This window comes from Lissotriton vulgaris, chromosome 7 (genome assembly GCF_964263255.1).
Source record: "Lissotriton vulgaris chromosome 7, aLisVul1.2, whole genome shotgun sequence".
NCBI classification, from domain to species: Eukaryota; Metazoa; Chordata; class Amphibia; order Caudata; family Salamandridae; genus Lissotriton; species Lissotriton vulgaris.
The window spans coordinates 1,100,276,847-1,100,291,415 of NC_141695.1; positions in this window are offsets into that span (position 1 = coordinate 1,100,276,847).

A 14,569-nucleotide genomic window follows, 5' to 3' on the forward strand; every position below is an offset into this window, starting at 1 on the left:
TAACATTTTAATACAGTTTTTGAAGTGCATACAAGTGTCTTTTAAAGTATAACAAGAATTAATCAATTTTTGTGAATGTCTTGTTTTGAAAGAGTGCTAAGTAAATGTGTAGCAATAAATATTATATTATAGATTTATATGGCTCTCTTGACATTACAAACTTATATTAACTAGGCCATCAAAGTAAGTAGGCATTTCAAGACTTGTAAAATATGGTATAAAAAAGAAAGCATGTTATGGCACTTTCTCATTAATGACCAAAAGACCATTGATAAACCAATAAGCAAAAACTGTTACATTTGTATAGTGTTATTGGCATATTGCACAAAAAATACATATATCATTAAAAGAAATGGGAAGTATCAATCCACGCGTTACGTCATATACGTATAGGGTCGTGCCCGCTGCGTGTTGTGTATGCGACGAATGCGCGCCGCCAGACCCTGTGTTACGTCACAGACGTATGGTGTCAGGCCGGGTATGGCATTCCCTCTTTTTTTTTGTCTCAAAAGTATATCTAAATAACTTTAAACAGTATATGACAGCAAGTGATAATCTAAAATATTTTAAACATTTATGTATTTCCAACTGTAATAAACTTATATTATGATAAATATATTTTCTCAAAATCGCTTTGGTTGCGGCCTCCTTGCACGCTCGGTGCACAATTGCCATGTGACCTTAAAAAAAAGCATTTGATTGCTTCTTAACTTTTCCCATTGTAACAGTTGGATGACCCCACCCATTTTAGTCGTTCTCTCTACAGCGTTTGATGAGAGACACCTCTTTAGCTTAAACAGCTTTTTTGAAAAGTTTTTTGCTGTATACACATATCTTATACTACACACAACATGCAACGATCATCTTGATCAATATTCATGGCCTGTACATTAGCCTTCCACGTGTGATGGCCATCCATATCAAATGGTACATCAAAAAACAAATGTGTGTTACACGATGCCCCTGGTGTGTGTGTGTGCACATTATTGTGCTGCCTTTCGGTCTGGGTATTGGTGGCTCTGAGACGTATCATCAGCCACGGGCAGAGTGTACATCCTAAATCACATGTGACAAACAGTGAACAGTAATGTATAGATTTGTATTGCTGTACGCTCTTTTATCAGGCTTTACCAATATAGTAGTGTGTTATACGTGAGACTTTCAGATTCACGTTTGACATACATTGCTTGACTGTAATGAGCGTTATCAGTGTATGACGTAGCCTCACTACTGATCCTCCCTCCATCAGAGCACATTCACATCTGTACGCTTGGCGATAGCAACACTTTCAATAATACCGGTTCGAATCTCCTGAGGCGGAAAGCCGGGAGCAGCGTTTTAAAAACTGTGACTATTGTGATTTTAATCCTTACCTGCTGCTACTTGTATTTTGCACTTAGAGGGCTCCGTGTAGCGGATCTATCGCTCACGTGACCCCCTCCTACCGGCTGGCCACGCCCACCTTCAGGCCACGCCCCCTTCCCGCCCTTCTTAAGCGCCAGCTCTCGAGCGCTCACTTGGTTCGAATCTCCTGAGGCGGAAAGCCGGGAGAAGCGTTTTAAAAACTGTGACTATTGTGATTTTAATCCTTACCTGCTGCTACTTGTATTTTGCACTTAGAGGGCTCCGTGTAGCGGATCTATCGCTCACGTGACCCCCTCCTACCGGCTGGCCACGCCCACCTTCAGGCCACGCCCCCTTCCCGCCCTTGAGGCCACCTACATCAATGTGCAACTTCAGAACGCGCAGCGGACGAGCACAGCAGGAGCGCCGTTTGCGCGCCGAAGGCGCGCCTAAGGCAAGCCCGTCTGCGCCCGTCCGCGGCCGGACGGGGCTAGGGGCACGACTCCATGCCAAAATTATGTCATATTCTTCCAAGGAACTTATCGCCCTCCAAGGCCATTGGCCACTTCCGGATCCCATCCGCAGACTCGTCTCCTCATTAGGCCTTGCTCCTTCTCCCCCTACAACACCTCACCCCCCGCTGCGTGCTCCCCCGTCACCCTGTCCCCCCCCTCTCGACCCCCTCCCCATCACTCCGGCATTGTCTGTTTTCCTACTCAACACCAGGTCAGCGGTCAAGCACCACCACGAGCTGTTTGTCCTACTCGACTCAGAGAAACCTGACCTACTGCTCCTGACCGAAACCTGGTATTGTGATTCCTCCCTCCCTGTCCTCTTGGCTACCCTACCCCCCTCCTACGTGGCCCTACGTGCCGACCGTCCGGCAGGCAGGGCTGGCGGTGGGGTCGCCTTAATCGCTCGGTCGGAATTGAACTTTCAATCACTTCCCTTTCCCCCCATTCCCCCTGCCGACTTCCTGGTAGTCCGTTCTCTTTCATCTTCCCCCCCCATCACTTGCCTCTTAATGTACCGCCCTCCCCAGCCCTCGTCTTCATTCCTACCGGCATTTCAAGACTTGCTGGCCAACTTGGTGGTCAACTACGCCTCGGTCTTGGTGCTAGGGGACTTCAATTACTGGCCCTCAGACCCACATGAGTGCTCAGCCTCAAAAGAATTCACAGAATCCCTTTCGTCCCTCAACTTTGTGCCGCATATAACTGTCCCCACTCACTCTCACGGGCACATACTTGACCAGGTTTGGTCCCTCAACCTCCCAGTGGCCTCGGCGGCTGTTTCTCCGTGCCCATGGTCTGACCATGCCCTCGTCTCCTTCTCCATTCTCCGTAACCCGCTATCCAAAACTCCGCACGCCAAAAACACCTGGGCGCGGAATTGGAACAGACTGGACTTTCCCTCCTTGACCTCCCTGCTCCGCAACTCCACTCCCACCCTTTCTGGCTTGACATCTGCCTCTCAAGCCAAGGCCATTAACACCTGGCTGGCTGGAGGCTGCGACTCAGTGGCTCCCCTACGTCGCATTTCCATCCGTCGACTTAAGGACTCCAACAGATGGTTCAACGACCACCTAAAAGATCTTAAACTGAGCGCTCGACGGGCGGAGAGGCAATGGAGGAAAAATTACAGTCCCTTATCAAAAACCCACTTTCTCACATCACTGGCCAAATACAAAACAGCAATCCTCGCTGCAAAAACCACCTACTTCTCAACAAAAATAACGTCCGCTGAAAATAAACCCAAGGAAATCTTTGGCATAGTGAATGACCTGGCATTCTCAGACCGAACCTCGCCCCAAATCCCACCCTCCCAGCTTCTCTGTGATCAACTCAACTCTTATTTCTTGGACAAAATTGCAACCATCAAGACCAACATCCCACCACCCTCGTCTGCTTTTGTCGATCCCTCCCCCCCACCGTTCAAAGTCTTCTCACCTCCATTCCCCCCCTCACTCAGGAATCTTTTCTGGAGATACTCCCCAAAGTGAAGTCGGGGTCTCCGGCGGACGTCTGCCCGGCACGAATCCTGCAGCAAATTTACTCCGGCTGCCCTGAACCCCCCATCGCCTTCCTCAATAGCTCCCTGGCACAGGGTGTAGTGGCCCCTGCGCTAAAGGCAGCCACCATAGTGCCCATCTTGAAGAAACCTGGCGCGGACCCTTCCATCTCGGCCAACTACCGCCCCATCTCCCTGCTGCCCTTTCTGGGCAAGGTGATGGAACGCCACGTCACCGTGGCACTCAGCGCCCATATTGAGGCGAATGGGGGCTGGCATCCCGCCAGGCCGGTTTCCGTCCCAGGCATTCGACCGAATCGGTCATGGTCTCAGTCTTAGACAACCTCAGAAAGGGCATGGATGATAACAAACACCAGGCACTGGTCCTCCTTGATCTCTCCGCCGCCTTTGACACGGTGGACCATACCATCTTACTTGCCCGTGTCAAGGCGGCCGGAATCGGGGGATCAGCTCTGGTTTGGCTCTCCTCCTTTCTGAGGGACCGCACCCAGGCGGTCCGGCTAGGCGACTTCACTACCACTCCTCTCCCTGTCACTTGTGGTGTTCCCCAGGGATCCTCTCTCTCTCCCTTAATTTTCAATCTCTATATCTTTCCTCTCATCTTCGCACTCCAGCAGCTGGAGGTCACCGTCTACAACTACGCGGATGACCTCCAGCTCATCTTTGATCTTTCCCCTTCTTCTCTCTCTATCTCTAACTTCCAGTCAACAATGACATTCATCAGGGACTGGATGAACCACAACCACCTTAAGCTGAACCCGGATAAAACCGAGCTGGTTCTCACTGGTGGTTCATCCATCCCCTGGAACTCTCTCTTCTGGCCCCCCTCTCTTGGTCCCGCACCGTCCCCTCAACCACCGTCAAAACACTGTGTGTCAAAATGAATAATCAGCTCACCCTCCATTCACAAATCAGTTCCGTGGTCTCCTCCTGTTTCCTCACTCTCCGAACTATCCGCTCTGTCTCTCGTTTTTTCTCCCCCCAGGCACTAAAGATTATCATGGCCGCCCTGGTGATATCGCGACTGGACTACGCTAACGCTCTCTATCATGGCATCCCAGCGTACAGCCTGCGTAGACTCCAGACTATTCAGAACCAGGCGGCCCGGCTGGTCTACGGCCTCCCACGTTATCACCACTCCACCCCCCTTCTCAGGGAGCTTCATTGGCTCCCCGTAAAAGAACGCTCCCTTTTTAAGACCGGCTGCATGGTCTTCCAGGCCCGCCAGGGCACTGCCCCCGCCTTCATCTCTTCATTAATAAAACCTTATGTCCCCGCAAGAGAACTTCGGTCTTCCTCTAAGTCCCTCCTTCAGATCCCACGCTTCACACGCAAAAAGTGGGGTGGGTCCAACTTTTCCACCTTGGCTCCAACATTCTGGAACTCACTCCCTGACCATCTCCGTTCTGCTACCCAGTATCTCTCCTTTCGCAGAGACCTGAAAACTTTCCTCTTCAGCCAGGCCTTCCCCGCTTAAATTCTCCTTATCTTTCCCTCTGGTCTTTTCCCTCAGCTGCCGAACCCCCTAGCGCCAAGAAACCGCAAGGTGTACGCTGCGCTCTAGAAATGTTTTAAATTAGAAATTACCGCACACCATTGACAAGCATGTCTGCGCATATCCACAACCTTGACAACGACATGTGATGTTCGCCATTCAATCTTTTCGAACAGCATCTCATTAGCAATAGTTGCCGCCCCCTCGATACATGCTACATTAATGTAAATTGGGCATTCTGCAATGTCAAAACTGCAAAAGAAACACACATAAGTACACTTCCTGGCCAGGCAGCATCTGAACAACGCCCCGATCCTCGGAACAATTAATCACACCCCTACGCTGGCCTGGCATACACAAGCCCAGCCCACTTTGCGTACGTATAAATAGGATAACAACAATGCTACATGTCCCAGTTCTTCCACACTGCCTCAGGTGATATGGCCGCATCCACCTCACATATCACAATGCGCAATAAAAAAAGGGATCTATGAGGTGTACACCATCCTGGCAATCAACACTGGTTCTAAATTGTGAACCCTACTACCCGTCGTGTTTCCAAAGGGATCCATGAGGTGTACACCATCCTGCAATCAACACTGCAACTGAATTGTGAACACTGCTGCCCGTAGTGTTTGCACAAAAAACAATGACAGCAGGTGAGCAGTGGGGCCTGGGTGCACATTGGCTCCAATTGAGCGCGGTGCTGCGGGAGGAGTGGGCTGCCTCAGCCTGAGTGTGCAGGCTGAGTGTGCAGGTGTGAGCAAGCAAAGTTGCCCTACTTAATGATGTGATCTCTGACCTCATTCAGTCACATCTCTGTCTCATTTTAAAGACCTGCTGGACCGTACTGTAGGCCTGAGCCAGCAGGCAGCACTGCCCTACAGACATGTTTTGAGCACAGTGCTGCAGGAGGGGTGGGCTGCATCAGCCTGGGTGCGCAGGTGCGAAAAAGCGATGTTGCAGTGCGTAATGATGTGATCTCTGACCTCATTCAGTCACATGTATGTCCTTCTGGACCGTACTGTAGGCCTGAACCAGTGGGCAGCGCTGCCCTACAGACATGTGGCGTTGGCTTTTCAGGGCACTGTGGTGAGCTCATTACTAGGTGTACATGCACACAGGCCTCCGTCACTGCATTACACTCGCACATTATGCTACTAGCATGCGTTCTGTTCCTTTGTATGTGAACCTTGGTATAACATATTATTATTTAACCTTGTGTATTGTCGTGCACTCCAACTCCTCTTTGAACCACGATTACCACTAACAGTTGGTAGATCGTACTTCAAAAACGAAGGATGCACTCAACTGGGACGCAGGACCTACAATTGAGCACAGTTCAGGGGAAGGGGCCGGGGGGCAGCAGCCTGGGTGCACAGGTGCAGGCGAACGATGTTCCCCTAGCTAATAATCTAATCTCTGGCCATACTGCGGGAGGGGTTACGTGTATCAGCCTTGGTGCGCAGGTGCGAACAAGTGATGTGGCCATCCGTAAAGATGTGATCTCTGACCTTATTCAGTCACATCTCTGTCTCATTTTGACGACCTGCTGGACCATACTGTAGGCCTGAACCAGCAGTCAGCGCTACCCTACAGACACGTGTAGAGCGCGGTGCTGCGGGAGGGGTAGGGTACATCAGCCTGGGTGCGCAGGTCCGAACAAGCAATGTTGCCATGCGTAAATATGTGATCTCTGATCTGCTTCAGTCTCATCTCTGTCTTATTTTAAGGACCAGCTGGACCTTACTGTAGGTCTGAGCCAGCGGGCAGCGCTGCCCTACAGACATGTGGCGTTGGCTTTTAGGGCACTGTAGTGAGCTCATTACTAAGTGTACATGCACACAGGTTTCCGCCACTGCATTACACGTGCACATTATGCTTCTAGCATGCGATCTGTTCCTTTGTAGGTAAACATCAGCATAACATATTATTATTTAACCTTGTGTATTCTCGTGCACTCCAACTCCTCTTTGAACCATGAATACCACTAACAGTTGTAAGATTGTAATTCAAAAACAAAGGATGCACTAAACTGGTGTTTTCTATTTAGCTTGAAATGAACTTTCATTTACATCTAGACGTTTCCACCATTAAATTATGTCTCCCTTTTCAGACACTGAATTGATTGAGCCAAAATGGGTGGAGCGGGTAATCACCACGTCATGATGCCCTCGGCATTCTGATGCCTTCCATCGTGGTATCAAGACAACGTCCCCAACCGGAGACCTGATCTCCCACCAAAGGTACCCCGGACTCAGAGCTTGCACCAACACGTCGTTGGACACACCGATGGTGGCAGGTGAGCAGTGAAACCTTGGTGCGCAGGACCTACAATTGAGCACAGTGCAGTGCGGGGTGCAGCACCCTAGGTGCACAGGTGCAGGCAAGCGATGTTCCAGTCGCTAATAAAGTAATCTCTGGCCTCATTCATATGTTTCATTTTAAGGACTTGCTGGACCACACTCTTTCTCGCGGACCCCAGTGTCCTAGACAAATGGGTGACGGGAGGTAAACACTGAAGGCTGGGTGCAGTAGGCCGACGCTCTGTCTCCTCCTCCCTCTGTTCTTTTGACTCTCCCACCCACTCACTCTCCCTCCCATTCTCACTATCTTACTTTTATTTGGACTACCTTTCTTTTCCTCTTCCACATGGCACATATACTTATGTTTCATTTTTGTCCTTTGGGTTTTGTGCGCTGCTTCAGGAGGAGTCCCACCCACATATTTCATGTTATACTGTTGTTTATTCCAATAAACTTGCGATTCCATTTATTTGTGTTGTTTTAATAAAGGTTTTTTTTCCCCAATAAATAAGTGAGTGTATAGGTCTTTTTCTGACAACACTTTTCTGTAGTTTATTGTGAAAATCGTCTGTTTATATGAGGTTATGAGGGAAAACATTTGTAATTTTGCGGTGCACCTACCAAATATAAACCAACAAACTATTACATAAATGAAGCCTGCGTAATTCTACAACTGCAAGGGTTCTATGCGTGTATCACTTTATAACACCATGAGTACTGCCTGTGTAATTACAGAACCAATAAGGCACTGCCTAGGACCACTGCTGCTTCAGGGACTGCCGAGGCTCACCCTGCATATTTAAGTAAAGCCCCAGAGGGTGGCGATCCCCGGACTTAAGTTGGCCTCTAAGCCCCCCGAACAATTAGTAAACAATACCCGGGAAGGTGGCGATCCCCTAGGCTGCGAAACATCTCTGTGCCCTTCCGCGCCTAATTTACATGTGACATTAAGTTCTCCAGCCCTACAGAGACCCCACAATATAATAATAGGATTAGCCACGGAACATTACCCACCAGGACCCTCATTTAAATCAATGAGTGAGACCCCGCTTTTTTTTTCTCCATTTTTACCATCCGCTCTATTTATTTAAAGTGATACGATGTTTTCTTCCTCTCGCTTCAACTAGTCAAACAAGGATTTGCTATTGCAGGGTGGAAACCATGCACCCGCCCTCTAATAGCAAACATAAATGTCCCTCGGATGAACACCCTGGGACATGTATGAGCTGGGCCAGGGAGGTCGCTCTCCCTAGGACCATGATGCATTGGTTAGTATAAACGCATACTAACACTACACATGTATAGTACAGTGAACAGAGTGTAGTGAAGAGGCAGGGGAAGCGCAAAATCTAAAAATATAAATCCTACCAGAGGTCAGATAACATAGTTCAATGAGCAGACGACCCTGGGATGAGTAGAAACAGCTACACGAAGAAAACGGGTCTTCAGCACCGCACGAGCAACTTTGAAATATTGGTGAGTGCAGCCTTCTTTTTACCTTCTCCTGCTCGTTGCCAAATTTATGTAGTGAAGAGGCAGACAGCGGTGGATCCGATAATTAGATTTATTGCAGGAAAACAAGACACCTTAAACACCCACCAACAGGAGCAGACAGCAAGGCAAAAGTCTTCTCCAGCACTGTGTACAAACTCCCCAAGATTCCCCTCATGACAGCCCTGCATTCTAACATTACATACTTACATTCTAGTAGAACTACATACTAACATTCTACTATGACTTACATTGGAATACTACACAGAGCACATGACTTTACAGCAATGAGCTCATGGTTTCATCCAGGAGTCTTGAGACCGTTAGGGGTGAGTAGTTCGCTTTCCACTCCCTGTATTATATAAACGCAAACTAACACTACTTCCACAGGTATACTACAGCGCCCAGAGCACATCACTTTACAGCAATGAGCTCCCGATTTAGGCTCACGGTTTAATCCCGAGTCTTCAGACCAGTAGGAGAAAGTAGTTTGCTTACCACTCCCTATATACTATAATCGTATACTAACACTACTTACACAGTTATACTACAGCAGCTAGTATATTACAGCGTCCAGAGCCCATCACTTTACAGCAATCAGCTCGGTTTGATCCCCGAGTCTTCACACCTGTAGGCGTGAGTACTTCGCTTCCGGTATAGTATACACACATGTTAGCAGTCAGTAGTTCACTTCCCACTCCCTGTATGGTATAAACACCTACTAACACTACTTGCACATGTATACTACAGCACCCGGAGCCCATCCCTTTACAGCAATCACCTCGGTTTGATCCCCAAGTCTTCACACCGTTAGGCGGGAGTACTTCGCTTCCCGCTTCCGGTATAGTATAAACGCACAATAGCGGTCAGTAGTTAGCTTTCCACTCCCTGTATGGTATAAATGCCTACTAACACTACTTGCACACGTATGCTACAAAGACCAGAGCACATCACTTTACAGCAATGAGCTCACGGTTTAGGCTCTCGGTTTCATACCCGAGTGTAGCAGCATATCATCTCAGCACCAAGTCACTCTAAGCAACACCGGACTTTCAGACCGGTAGGAGTGACTACTTTGCTTTGCGCTCTCCCACAGAGGTTACAGGGCTCCTACCCTCCTTTCCTACTTTTTTCACCCTTTTTTCCCCTTACTCGCTTTAACGGAATCACAAAATGGCGGCCAACACTTCTGAGTTTCAACCGCTCACATCGCTCGCAACCAATAAGCAGCAAGCTCGTGCTCGTAACACCTCAGTCAATCAGATGGCAGAATTCCCAAATATCGATATCTGTAAATTTCGATATTTCTCCAAAACTACCAAACGGATTGACACCAAATAAACAAAAGCGTGCTTTCTAGACCAAGACCCTTCTCCCTGCCAAATTTGGGGTAATTTCGTTCACCTGTTCGATCTGTAGCCTTGTCTAAAGTTTCCTATGGAAATTAACATGGAGAAAACATGTTTTGGGACCCCCCTTTTATCTCGGGACCCCCCTTGACCAATCACCCCAGTCGACAGAAGAACAACTTTTAAACTCCTCACCCACGCATACAAGGCCCTTCACTATACAGGACCCGCATACATGAATCACCGCCTCACATTCCACGTGCCCAACTGATACCTTCTTTACGCTCAGCTTTCTCTGGCTATCATCCCACGAGTCTGCAAGACCAGAACCAGAGGAATATCCTTCTCGCACCTCGCCTCCAAGAAAGGGAACACTTTGCCCACCTCAGGAAATCACCCTCATTGACGCAATTCAGGAAGGACCTCAAGATCTGGCTCTTCGGATGAACTCAGCACTTAGTCTGATTCTCTGCGCACCCCCACAGCGCCTTGAGACACTCACAGGTGAGTAGCCACGCTTTTCAACCCCTGATTGATTAATTGATTGATAATTCTTTTTTCTCCTAAAAGTATATAACTAAATATACATTATGTGTTGCTAACTCGGTGTATTGAGCACAGTGCCTTCACACAGACTCTACAAGGAATATCTGCTACTCATTCATGTATTATCTAGAAAAACACCATCCAACATATTTTAAAAATACAGGTCAGGGATTTACTGTGCATGTTGCATAAGCCTACACTGCATGGCACACGTTATTTTTTGATTTGGCTCGCTTAACCTTTCATCCTTCCCAGGTTGAACAAAAATGAATCATTTTCGCACAGGTATTAATGACACTTAAATACTCTGGGACCGCCTAATGCATCTGGAAATCTTCCAAAACCCTATTAGTCCATTGGGACCCCTGCCCTCCGCTCCCTGCTTGAATCAGCAGTCCACTACAGTACATGCTGGAGATCAACAACTTCATATTCTCTACCTCAATACTCGTTCCTTAGTCAAGGATCAACTAGATATCTGTCTTCTTCTTTCATTTCATAAACCAGATATATTTTTTGTCACAGAAACATGGCTCAGTATTGACTCCTCCCCGGACATCTTGGCAGCCCTCCCAGACAACTATTACATCCTGCACGTTGATAGAGCCCCAGGGAAAGTAGGTAGGGGAGTGGCAGCCATTATTAACAAAAATCATGCTTTCACTAACCTGTCTACATTTGACCTCCCAGCTGCTGATAACCTTATCATCAAACTTGAATCAAAAGCTGGTCCATTAATATGTATATTAATATATAGACCCCCACAAAATATGCCCCTCTTTCCTCTCTCATTGTGCGACCAATTGGCTGCCATGGTCACAGATTACACTAAAATGTTATTAATTGGCGACTTCAATTACTGGCTTGACAGTGATCTCGGTGGCCCTCAGGCCACCAAACTAATGGAGCTCCTCTCGGGCCTCAATTTCGACCATCACATCACTTCTGCCACCCACGCCAAGGGACACATATTGGACCAGGTGTGGAGTACCAACCTTACTATTTCCTCGCCTATCATTTCCCCTTGCATATGGTCCGATCATTTTTTGATTGAATTCTGGATCTCTATCCCTATGTATAGTGAGTCCACTACAACTAAGGGGGGGTCTCATTAGGAAATGGGGCACCCTCGACAAACAAGCCATCTTGGAAAGTCTTGAGAACTCGATACCAGTTCATAAGGCAGACCTCGATCAGGCTGAAGCTGATATTTCAAGTTGGCTCCTAGAAGCAAGCAACACTCATGCTCTATTAAAAAAAAATTAAACCGTCCGACAGTCGGACGCTCATAAATGGTTTTCTCACAACCTAAGGGCCCAAAAACTAGCCATCCGCCAAAAGGAACGGATATGGAGGAGAGCTTACGATCCTCTGGAAAAACCCGCTACCTGGCTGCTCGGGCAGATTATATGAAAGCCATTATTCTAGCCAAAGTCACTTTTTTTCCCAGCATAATAGAACACTCAGACAATAAATCCAAAGATATCTTTGCTATCGTCAATAAGCTTACTAACTCGGAAGGAACTTTGCCCAAGCCATTGGTCACTCAGGACCTGTGCAACTCCCTAAGTCAATATTTCCTTGATAAAATTGCTACCATTAAATCCAGCATTCCAGTCATGGTCCCCACAAATCCCCTCCCCGCAATTCCCCCCAGCACCCGCTCCCTAGACCATTTCCCACCTCTTGATGCACTTTCTCTACAAGCCCTTTTGACTAGGGTTAAATCTGGCTCTCCTCGCGAATGCTGTCCCCCTCATATCCTAAAAAATATTTATTCAGTACTATCCCCTCCGATCTTGATGCTTCTTAATGCGTCACTATCCCAAGGCATGGTCCCCAAAACCTTCAAGGAGGCGGTTATTGTACCCCTTTAAAAACAAACAGGGGCCGACCCCTCAACTCCCTCCAATTACAGGCCGATTTCCCTCCTCCCCTACCTGGCTAAGGTACTGGAGGCCCACGTCACCTCACACCTTTCAAACTTCATCGAGCAATCCAACTTCCAACTTCCTGGACCCCTTCTAAGCTGGATTTCGACCCGCCCACTCTACCGAGACAGTTATCACTGCTGTCTTGGACTCTCTCTGCCATAACGCAGATAGAGGCATCCCCCAGGCTCTGGTCCTGCTAGATCTCTCGGCTGCGTTTGACACGGTCGAACATAACATCCGTCTCGACTGTGTCAATTAGGCCGGTATATGCGATCAGTACCCAAGCTGTCTGCCTGGCCCCTTTTTTAGCCCCTAAACGTCATACCTCTTGCGGGGTCCCTCAAGGTTCCTCGCTGTTCCCCCTCTTGTTTAACCTTTACATGCTCCCCCTGATTCAGTCCCTCAAAACATTCAAAGCCGCCACCTTCAATTATGCGGATGATCTTCAACTTATCTTCATCATCGACAATACCTCTGATTCCATCTAGGAGTTTCAGAGCACTTTGCTCCACATCTGTCACTGGATGGATTCCAACCAGTTGAAATTAAACCCCGGTAAGACCGAACTGGTCCTTATCGGTAAAAGCCAACTTTTCTGGGGCCTGCACTATTGGCCATCTGAGCTTGGCTCCGCTCCCACCCCCTTCGCCTCCGTCAAAAGTCTGGGGGTGTTCATAAACAAAGATTTGTCATTAAAAACCCAAGTGAGCACAGTTGTGTCCACATGTTTCTTCCAGCTTCGGAAGATTAGGACGATAAGCTGGATGCTCACCCAGCCAGCCCTAATCCAGGTGGTGATAGCTCTTGTACTATCACACCTGGACTACGCCAATTCTATCTATTTGGGCCTCCCTATCGCCCACAGTAAGCGCCTTCAGATGGCTCAAAATCAGGCAGCCAGATTGATTCATCGACTGCCACGCTGGCAGTTAGCAAGGCCCCTTTTAAAACAACTTCACTGGCTTCCCATTTCTCAACGAGGCACATTTAAAACGGCCTGCATCATCTTTAAATCCCTCCACGTCCGCAGCCCTCAATTTATCATCGACCTCCTACCCAGATACATTTCCTCTCGTAACCTCCGGTCTGCCAATCAAAATCTCCTGACCATTCCACCTTATAAACTTCAACGCCAGGGAGGCCGCAGGTTTTCCACTCTTGCCCCCAAACTATGGAACCTCCTCCCCTCAGAAATTCGCTCTTGCACCAACCTTCTGCTATTTAGGAAATAATTGAAACTTGGCTGTTCACCCAGGCCCATGCTTAACTCTTTCTATCGTCTTAGCATCTGTCAGTCAGCGCCATGAAACCCCTGGGTGTACGAGCGCTATATAAAACTTTGTTAACATAACATAACATAACATAAGAGCCTTGCATCACAATTGCTTCAGGTAAAAGGGTACATGCATGAGGCAGGGCATTCATTAAGATTAATGAAGCTACATAAAGCCACCATGCGTGGTTTGAGTAAAGCAAAGCAGAGCAAATCACTGCGTCACCTTTCTGTGCAGCCAGGAGCCATTCCATGTGCATTGTGATGGGTTTTCCCTCGCAGCACCAATGGATTTTGACGCTACCCCAGATTTACATAACCCTGGGGAAGCGCCAAATCCGTACGCCTCTTTCCATGTATTCTGCATTCTGCGCACTTGGAAACAGATAATTAGAGGGAACATTGGCAGCAACGCCATATGCTAGGAGGAGCTGCCGGTACCAATGTTGCCAAAATATTGGCGCCGCTGCCTGAAGACGGCCTGAGGCTACAACTTGTGAGGAGGACATCCACAGCTGCTGTGGAGACGTTACATCCTCACAGGCTCCAGTCGGGAGCTGATGAATGGATTCTCCATCCGCGTTAATCAAAGTTGACATACTGCTTCCTCGCCCGCGAGGTGTTGCTCCAGCATCTGAAAGACTTCTGGCAGTGTCAATCTGGAAAGAGAGCCTGAGCCCCTGGGGCATAAAAACACATGATAATGCTATCAGCGATATTTCAGTGCCGTTAGCATCTTCTTGCAACATACGGGGCCATCAACAGTGTGAGTGTGTGTGTGAGGCTCTCAACACGAGTAA